Source organism: Chiloscyllium punctatum, chromosome 36, assembly GCF_047496795.1.
Source record: "Chiloscyllium punctatum isolate Juve2018m chromosome 36, sChiPun1.3, whole genome shotgun sequence".
Classification (NCBI taxonomy): domain Eukaryota; kingdom Metazoa; phylum Chordata; class Chondrichthyes; order Orectolobiformes; family Hemiscylliidae; genus Chiloscyllium; species Chiloscyllium punctatum.
This window is the reverse complement of record NC_092774.1, coordinates 37,213,716-37,224,225: the sequence shown is the minus strand read 5'-3', so window position 1 is coordinate 37,224,225 and position 10,510 is coordinate 37,213,716. Positions and strand designations below refer to the sequence as shown.

General features: G+C 46.8%; 2 non-coding genes across 2 annotated transcripts; both read left to right on the top strand.

The window, feature by feature from the left end:
* The first annotated feature begins 5,664 nt into the window (after positions 1-5,664).
* On the top strand, positions 5,665-5,738 carry trnan-guu (transfer RNA asparagine (anticodon GUU)). Its single transcript has one exon. It is a non-coding gene; the product is annotated as a tRNA-Asn (tRNA).
* A 3,271-nt stretch (positions 5,739-9,009) lies between these two features.
* Positions 9,010-9,083, top strand: trnan-guu (transfer RNA asparagine (anticodon GUU)). The gene has a single exon. It is a non-coding gene; the product is annotated as a tRNA-Asn (tRNA).
* Positions 9,084-10,510: the final 1,427 nt, after the last annotated feature.

The window sequence follows — 10,510 nt, the reverse complement described above, 5'->3', positions numbered from 1 at the left end:
TCTGACTCCACCTCCCTGTTTGAAATGCAGCTCACAGCTTCTTCACACACCCCAATTAATCTTTCTCATTGTCCTGTAGCCGGCATACGGTTTGAATTCCCGATCTGCGGGAATGAGAATCCTTTCACTGTCTCGCGTCAGTAAATGTCCCTGAGAACATCTGAGTCAACTCACAGCGCAGTCATATGAGGGGAAGCTGAAATAGCCCCACATGCTGCTCACGGGCACATTTTATTCTCCCCAACTCAACGCCTCAAACACTGCGGCTCCTGGGAGTGGAAAAGAAACAATCACCAAAACCCAGTCCAAGCTCTGTGAATCTTCAGAAAATCAGCAAACGTTCATCCCTTCGGATTTTCTATCCTGGGCTGACAGGGATGGGTTTTGTCACTCTTTTGTAGGACATTGCAAGTGGATGTTTTGCAAACATGCACTACAATGCAATCTGATTAATCAGGACCTGGATGTTTTCGGTCTTTGAATGTATGTGTTGTGCTCCAGAACTTTGCTGTTCACAGTTTATAATACTTATCTTCCCAGTCCCCTGTATCACTTGTCGAAAATGTTTAATTTGTGTCTTGTAATCCTTTCACTGTCTGCTAATGAGGATAGCGTTTCCGTGTTTTACCTAAATTATCTTGACCTTGCATACCTCAAGCCTCAAGCGAATTTCACGAGAAACCTTCTCCAGTTCAAAAGCCAACTGTTCATGATGGCTCTGTTCCTTGTCACGTGTCCAATTTCAGATCGATGTTGTTAATGTCCCTTCTACTCCTTCAGATCCAGGTTTCGCTCACAGGGCTAGAACAGAACTGTCACCAAATACATTTACCAATCTACGTTCATCCTATCGATTGTATTAGCATCATCAACACTTCTCATCAAAATAACTCGAGAGACTTTCATCACAATTTTCTGTGAACAGTCATACATTAGCTTTGCTGAATGAACCCCAAATTTCTTGAAGTGGCTCCTTATTTTCGGCCCTGATTATTAATCTCTCTACGCATGGGAATGGATCCTTCCCAGCCGCTCTATCTCTCATCAATGTGTGTAGTTCAATTCGATCTCCCATCAGCCTCCTCTGTCCTGATCAAATCCAGGGCAACAGGAACCGTTGGGGCTATGGCGCGGACAGGACAATCCCAATACTCACCTTTCCTGTTAGAACTATTCCATGAGAAAGTTTAGACCACAACTTTGGGCGTGTAGTTGTGGCCGAACACTTAAGGTGTTGGCGTAGAGATCCTTTGGGGCTCCCCGCCCAGGGTGGTAACCTGCTGGCTATGATTTCTTCGCTGGCGATTTTAAATGACTTCCTGTTGGTTGCATTATCGCTCAAACTTCACAAAACCCGTCTCAATAAAGACCCGTTTTCTCATGTCTGGGAATTGATTGCCATGCAGGAAACTCGGGTTCTGAACAAACAACGTACCAGACTCACAACGTCAGCTCTGTTTCCCTTTCCACAGATGCTGCTCGACCCGTTGGCTTTCTGCAGTATTCTCTGTGTTTATTAGGCACAAGTGCTGCTTTTCATTCAAGAACTTCAATCCCTGTCCTCTGGTAACTGACTCTGGTCAGTGGCAATTGGTTCTTCTGATCATTAAACTGCCCATTCCCACCGCTTCTTCCTCCATCGTGACCAACAGCCCCAGGAAATCTCCAGTTTTCCTTCTTTGCTCCAAAGCGAACATTCTCCACCTTGGGAATGTCTCCCCAAAATGGAAATTCCTCATCCCTGGACATGAGGCAAGGCGTACAATTGGAAGAGATTTTGGCAAAATATTGTCAGTTAGGAAATGGAAAAATGTTCAAATGTTCATGAAGCAACACAGAAATCCCAGTCTCCAGCTTTGTGAACCTTTAGAAACACTTTGCGAAGCGGATTTCGAGGAGAATGAAAGATGACCGGTCCGATTGAGCAGAGACAGTCCAGACACCGTCCCCTTGTTGACGAGGCCGGGAGGTTGACTCTGATGTTCTTGGCACATGAACTGATCTGAGACAATGAAAGAATTGTCGTTCCTGCACATCATGAATTCAAACCCCTTCTCCCCTGCGAGCCAACGAGAGAACTCGGGAACAGGCAAAACACTGAAAGGCTGGAAGGGCGACGGCCCCGGAGTAAGAAAGCTAGTTCCTCGTGACATGGATGTGTCTGCAGACTGTCCCCGGTATCTCCACAAGAGATCTCCCAGGCTTGATTATGGAAAAGTAAAACTGATAGACGACAACTGTAATTCTCGGCGGGGAGGCTGAATTATAAAATCACCAGGCGATGTGCAGCCCAAGTCAGCGCCTGTCTCTGTGGCGCAATTAGTCCGCGCGTTCGGCTGTTAACCGAAAGGTTGGTGGTTGGAGCCCACCCAGGGGCGGTGTGTTCGCTGCCCTTCTTTGGCTTCGAAGCTGTGCGCTTTTAATGGCGTCAGGAAAATTTTCCCCCAACGGAAATCTTCTCCACAAAGGGGTTTCTGAATTGAATTGATGTCTAACGGAAGGGACTGCGTTTGCTGAGAAGACGAGACCAAAAGAGAAACTAGGCAGGTTTGACAGTACCTGTCGGTGAAAACACAATTTTGAAATGTTGCCTCTGATTCTCTTTCCACAGATGTTGCCTGACCTGCTGGGTTCCTCCTGCAATTTCTAACTGAAAGTTCATTCCATCTTTTGGGGTGAAACACCGAAATATCTGCAAACACCATGTGCCGATATTTAACCCTTTCGAATCACTGTGAAGTGATTGGATTCAAACAAACTCTGCGATGATTCACTCTTTCTCAGCTCCATAGGCAGACAGGCCTGGGAAGTCAAGCTGTCAGTGTGGTTCTGTATTCGTGGGCCGAGTGGTTAATGCGATGTACATGAAATCCATTGCGGTTTCCCCTCGCAGGTGTGAACCCTGCCGAGTACAAAATGAGAAATGTCGTCGAAAAGAAAGGGAGCTTGCTCCCCGGCTTCTTCTTTAAGATTCAAATCAGTGGAGGGGGAAAAATATTTCACTCAAATTGGGACTGGTGGGAATCTGCAACCCACTGCCTGTTCGGGTGGAACAAGCAGATACCCGCAGAGCTTCTTTTGAGGCTATGAGCAAAGTGTTTGGAAATGAGACTAGAACAGTGAGGTGCTTGAAATCGTGATCGAAATGAAGCAGGCACCTGAGGACAAGGGTGTTTCTTTTGCCAGTGAAAGATACTGCTTCACCAAGTTGGGCCTGTGGAAGGGAATCAGTGACGGTGATTATCTTTGGTTGTTCGCCTTGTGAATGAACCCATTGCTGCGCATGTCCGTGCTAACGTCAGAACTCTGCAGCATGGTGGCGTGAGATACGCACAGGGCCGGGGCCAATGGATGATGCATCTGACTCCACCTCCCTGTTTGAAATGCAGCTCACAGCTTCTTCACACACCCCAATTAATCTTTCTCATTGTCCTGTAGCCGGCATACGGTTTGAATTCCCGATCTGCGGGAATGAGAATCCTTTCACTGTCTCGCGTCAGTAAATGTCCCTGAGAACATCTGAGTCAACTCACAGCGCAGTCATATGAGGGGAAGCTGAAATAGCCCCACATGCTGCTCACGGGCACATTTTATTCTCCCCAACTCAACGCCTCAAACACTGCGGCTCCTGGGAGTGGAAAAGAAACAATCACCAAAACCCAGTCCAAGCTCTGTGAATCTTCAGAAAATCAGCAAACGTTCATCCCTTCGGATTTTCTATCCTGGGCTGACAGGGATGGGTTTTGTCACTCTTTTGTAGGACATTGCAAGTGGATGTTTTGCAAACATGCACTACAATGCAATCTGATTAATCAGGACCTGGATGTTTTCGGTCTTTGAATGTATGTGTTGTGCTCCAGAACTTTGCTGTTCACAGTTTATAATACTTATCTTCCCAGTCCCCTGTATCACTTGTCGAAAATGTTTAATTTGTGTCTTGTAATCCTTTCACTGTCTGCTAATGAGGATAGCGTTTCCGTGTTTTACCTAAATTATCTTGACCTTGCATACCTCAAGCCTCAAGCGAATTTCACGAGAAACCTTCTCCAGTTCAAAAGCCAACTGTTCATGATGGCTCTGTTCCTTGTCACGTGTCCAATTTCAGATCGATGTTGTTAATGTCCCTTCTACTCCTTCAGATCCAGGTTTCGCTCACAGGGCTAGAACAGAACTGTCACCAAATACATTTACCAATCTACGTTCATCCTATCGATTGTATTAGCATCATCAACACTTCTCATCAAAATAACTCGAGAGACTTTCATCACAATTTTCTGTGAACAGTCATACATTAGCTTTGCTGAATGAACCCCAAATTTCTTGAAGTGGCTCCTTATTTTCGGCCCTGATTATTAATCTCTCTACGCATGGGAATGGATCCTTCCCAGCCGCTCTATCTCTCATCAATGTGTGTAGTTCAATTCGATCTCCCATCAGCCTCCTCTGTCCTGATCAAATCCAGGGCAACAGGAACCGTTGGGGCTATGGCGCGGACAGGACAATCCCAATACTCACCTTTCCTGTTAGAACTATTCCATGAGAAAGTTTAGACCACAACTTTGGGCGTGTAGTTGTGGCCGAACACTTAAGGTGTTGGCGTAGAGATCCTTTGGGGCTCCCCGCCCAGGGTGGTAACCTGCTGGCTATGATTTCTTCGCTGGCGATTTTAAATGACTTCCTGTTGGTTGCATTATCGCTCAAACTTCACAAAACCCGTCTCAATAAAGACCCGTTTTCTCATGTCTGGGAATTGATTGCCATGCAGGAAACTCGGGTTCTGAACAAACAACGTACCAGACTCACAACGTCAGCTCTGTTTCCCTTTCCACAGATGCTGCTCGACCCGTTGGCTTTCTGCAGTATTCTCTGTGTTTATTAGGCACAAGTGCTGCTTTTCATTCAAGAACTTCAATCCCTGTCCTCTGGTAACTGACTCTGGTCAGTGGCAATTGGTTCTTCTGATCATTAAACTGCCCATTCCCACCGCTTCTTCCTCCATCGTGACCAACAGCCCCAGGAAATCTCCAGTTTTCCTTCTTTGCTCCAAAGCGAACATTCTCCACCTTGGGAATGTCTCCCCAAAATGGAAATTCCTCATCCCTGGACATGAGGCAAGGCGTACAATTGGAAGAGATTTTGGCAAAATATTGTCAGTTAGGAAATGGAAAAATGTTCAAATGTTCATGAAGCAACACAGAAATCCCAGTCTCCAGCTTTGTGAACCTTTAGAAACACTTTGCGAAGCGGATTTCGAGGAGAATGAAAGATGACCGGTCCGATTGAGCAGAGACAGTCCAGACACCGTCCCCTTGTTGACGAGGCCGGGAGGTTGACTCTGATGTTCTTGGCACATGAACTGATCTGAGACAATGAAAGAATTGTCGTTCCTGCACATCATGAATTCAAACCCCTTCTCCCCTGCGAGCCAACGAGAGAACTCGGGAACAGGCAAAACACTGAAAGGCTGGAAGGGCGACGGCCCCGGAGTAAGAAAGCTAGTTCCTCGTGACATGGATGTGTCTGCAGACTGTCCCCGGTATCTCCACAAGAGATCTCCCAGGCTTGATTATGGAAAAGTAAAACTGATAGACGACAATTGTAATTCTCGGCGGGGAGGCTGAAGTATAAAATCACCAGGCGATGGTGCAGCCCAAGTCAGCGCCTGTCTCTGTGGCGCAATTGGTCAGCGCGTTCGGCTGTTCACCGAAAGGTTGGTGGTTCGAGCCCACCCAGGGGCGGTGTGTTCGCTGCCCTTCTTTGGCTTCGAAGCTGTGCGCTTTTAATTTTCCCCCAACGGAAATCTTCTCCACAAAGGGGTTTCTGAATTGAATTGATGTCTAACGGAAGGGACTGCGTTTGCTGAGAAGACGAGACCAAAAGAGAAACTCGGCAGGTTTGACAGTACCTGTCGGTGAAAACACAATTTTGAAATGTTGCCTCTGATTCTCTTTCCACAGATGTTGCCTGACCTGCTGAGTTCCTCCTGCAATTTCTAACTGAAAGTTCATTTCATCTTTTGGGGTGAAACACCGAAATATCTGCAAACACCATGTGCCGATATTTAACCCTTTCGAATCACTGTGAAGTGATTGGATTCAAACAAACTCTGCGATGATTCACTCTTTCTCAGCTCCATAGGCAGACAGGCCTGGGAAGTCAAGCTGTCAGTGTGGTTCTGTATTCGTGGGCCGAGTGGTTAATGCGATGTACATGAAATCCATTGCGGTTTCCCCTCGCAGGTGTGAACCCTGCCGAGTACAAAATGAGAAATGTCGTCGAAAAGAAAGGGAGCTTGCTCCCCGGCTTCTTCTTTAAGATTCAAATCAGTGGAGGGGGAAAAATATTTCACTCAAATTGGGACTGGTGGGAATCTGCAACCCACTGCCTGTTCGGGTGGAACAAGCAGATACCCGCAGAGCTTCTTTTGAGGCTATGAGCAAAGTGTTTGGAAATGAGACTAGAACAGTGAGGTGCTTGAAATCGTGATCGAAATGAAGCAGGCACCTGAGGACAAGGGTGTTTCTTTTGCCAGTGAAAGATACTGCTTCACCAAGTTGGGCCTGTGGAAGGGAATCAGTGACGGTGATTATCTTTGGTTGTTCGCCTTGTGAATGAACCCATTGCTGCGCATGTCCGTGCTAACGTCAGAACTCTGCAGCATGGTGGCGTGAGATACGCACAGGGCCGGGGCCAATGGATGATGCATCTGACCCACCTCCCTGTTTGAAATGCAGCTCACAGCTTCTTCACACACCCCAATTAATCTTTCTCATTGTCCTGTAGCCGGCATACGGTTTGAATTCCCGATCTGCGGGAATGAGAATCCTTTCACTGTCTCGCGTCAGTAAATGTCCCTGAGAACATCTGAGTCAACTCACAGCGCAGTCATATGAGGGGAAGCTGAAATAGCCCCACATGCTGCTCACGGGCACATTTTATTCTCCCCAACTCAACGCCTCAAACACTGCGGCTCCTGGGAGTGGAAAAGAAACAATCACCAAAACCCAGTCCAAGCTCTGTGAATCTTCAGAAAATCAGCAAACGTTCATCCCTTCGGATTTTCTATCCTGGGCTGACAGGGATGGGTTTTGTCACTCTTTTGTAGGACATTGCAAGTGGATGTTTTGCAAACATGCACTACAATGCAATCTGATTAATCAGGACCTGGATGTTTTCGGTCTTTGAATGTATGTGTTGTGCTCCAGAACTTTGCTGTTCACAGTTTATAATACTTATCTTCCCAGTCCCCTGTATCACTTGTCGAAAATGTTTAATTTGTGTCTTGTAATCCTTTCACTGTCTGCTAATGAGGATAGCGTTTCCGTGTTTTACCTAAATTATCTTGACCTTGCATACCTCAAGCCTCAAGCGAATTTCACGAGAAACCTTCTCCAGTTCAAAAGCCAACTGTTCATGATGGCTCTGTTCCTTGTCACGTGTCCAATTTCAGATCGATGTTGTTAATGTCCCTTCTACTCCTTCAGATCCAGGTTTCGCTCACAGGGCTAGAACAGAACTGTCACCAAATACATTTACCAATCTACGTTCATCCTATCGATTGTATTAGCATCATCAACACTTCTCATCAAAATAACTCGAGAGACTTTCATCACAATTTTCTGTGAACAGTCATACATTAGCTTTGCTGAATGAACCCCAAATTTCTTGAAGTGGCTCCTTATTTTCGGCCCTGATTATTAATCTCTCTACGCATGGGAATGGATCCTTCCCAGCCGCTCTATCTCTCATCAATGTGTGTAGTTCAATTCGATCTCCCATCAGCCTCCTCTGTCCTGATCAAATCCAGGGCAACAGGAACCGTTGGGGCTATGGCGCGGACAGGACAATCCCAATACTCACCTTTCCTGTTAGAACTATTCCATGAGAAAGTTTAGACCACAACTTTGGGCGTGTAGTTGTGGCCGAACACTTAAGGTGTTGGCGTAGAGATCCTTTGGGGCTCCCCGCCCAGGGTGGTAACCTGCTGGCTATGATTTCTTCGCTGGCGATTTTAAATGACTTCCTGTTGGTTGCATTATCGCTCAAACTTCACAAAACCCGTCTCAATAAAGACCCGTTTTCTCATGTCTGGGAATTGATTGCCATGCAGGAAACTCGGGTTCTGAACAAACAACGTACCAGACTCACAACGTCAGCTCTGTTTCCCTTTCCACAGATGCTGCTCGACCCGTTGGCTTTCTGCAGTATTCTCTGTGTTTATTAGGCACAAGTGCTGCTTTTCATTCAAGAACTTCAATCCCTGTCCTCTGGTAACTGACTCTGGTCAGTGGCAATTGGTTCTTCTGATCATTAAACTGCCCATTCCCACCGCTTCTTCCTCCATCGTGACCAACAGCCCCAGGAAATCTCCAGTTTTCCTTCTTTGCTCCAAAGCGAACATTCTCCACCTTGGGAATGTCTCCCCAAAATGGAAATTCCTCATCCCTGGACATGAGGCAAGGCGTACAATTGGAAGAGATTTTGGCAAAATATTGTCAGTTCGGAAATGGAAAAATGTTCAAATGTTCATGAAGCAACACAGAAATCCCAGTCTCCAGCTTTGTGAACCTTTAGAAACACTTTGCGAAGCGGATTTCGAGGAGAATGAAAGATGACCGGTCCGATTGAGCAGAGACAGTCCAGACACCGTCCCCTTGTTGACGAGGCCGGGAGGTTGACTCTGATGTTCTTGGCACATGAACTGATCTGAGACAATGAAAGAATTGTCGTTCCTGCACATCATGAATTCAAACCCCTTCTCCCCTGCGAGCCAACGAGAGAACTCGGGAACAGGCAAAACACTGAAAGGCTGGAAGGGCGACGGCCCCGGAGTAAGAAAGCTAGTTCCTCGTGACATGGATGTGTCTGCAGACTGTCCCCGGTATCTCCACAAGAGATCTCCCAGGCTTGATTATGGAAAAGTAAAACTGATAGACGACAATTGTAATTCTCGGCGGGGAGGCTGAAGTATAAAATCACCAGGCGATGGTGCAGCCCAAGTCAGCGCCTGTCTCTGTGGCGCAATTGGTCAGCGCGTTCGGCTGTTAACCGAAAGGTTGGTGGTTCGAGCCCACCCAGGGGCGGTGTGTTCGCTGCCCTTCTTTGGCTTCGAAGCTGTGCGCTTTTAATGGCGTCAGGAAAATTTTCCCCCAACGGAAATCTTCTCCACAAAGGGGTTTCTGAATTGAATTGATGTCTAACGGAAGGGACTGCGTTTGCTGAGAAGACGAGACCAAAAGAGAAACTAGGCAGGTTTGACAGTACCTGTCGGTGAAAACACAATTTTGAAATGTTGCCTCTGATTCTCTTTCCACAGATGTTGCCTGACCTGCTGAGTTCCTCCTGCAATTTCTAACTGAAAGTTCATTTCATCTTTTGGGGTGAAACACCGAAATATCTGCAAACACCATGTGCCGATATTTAACCCTTTCGAATCACTGTGAAGTGATTGGATTCAAACAAACTCTGCGATGATTCACTCTTTCTCAGCTCCATAGGCAGACAGGCCTGGGAAGTCAAGCTGTCAGTGTGGTTCTGTATTCGTGGGCCGAGTGGTTAATGCGATGTACATGAAATCCATTGCGGTTTCCCCTCGCAGGTGTGAACCCTGCCGAGTACAAAATGAGAAATGTCGTCGAAAAGAAAGGGAGCTTGCTCCCCGGCTTCTTCTTTAAGATTCAAATCAGTGGAGGGGGAAAAATATTTCACTCAAATTGGGACTGGTGGGAATCTGCAACCCACTGCCTGTTCGGGTGGAACAAGCAGATACCCGCAGAGCTTCTTTTGAGGCTATGAGCAAAGTGTTTGGAAATGAGACTAGAACAGTGAGGTGCTTGAAATCGTGATCGAAATGAAGCAGGCACCTGAGGACAAGGGTGTTTCTTTTGCCAGTGAAAGATACTGCTTCACCAAGTTGGGCCTGTGGAAGGGAATCAGTGACGGTGATTATCTTTGGTTGTTCGCCTTGTGAATGAACCCATTGCTGCGCATGTCCGTGCTAACGTCAGAACTCTGCAGCATGGTGGCGTGAGATACGCACAGGGCCGGGGCCAATGGATGATGCATCTGACTCCACCTCCCTGTTTGAAATGCAGCTCACAGCTTCTTCACACACCCCAATTAATCTTTCTCATTGTCCTGTAGCCGGCATACGGTTTGAATTCCCGATCTGCGGGAATGAGAATCCTTTCACTGTCTCGCGTCAGTAAATGTCCCTGAGAACATCTGAGTCAACTCACAGCGCAGTCATATGAGGGGAAGCTGAAATAGCCCCACATGCTGCTCACGGGCACATTTTATTCTCCCCAACTCAACGCCTCAAACACTGCGGCTCCTGGGAGTGGAAAAGAAACAATCACCAAAACCCAGTCCAAGCTCTGTGAATCTTCAGAAAATCAGCAAACGTTCATCCCTTCGGATTTTCTATCCTGGGCTGACAGGGATGGGTTTTGTCACTCTTTTGTAGGACATTGCAAGTGGATGTTTTGCAAACATGCACTACAATGCAATC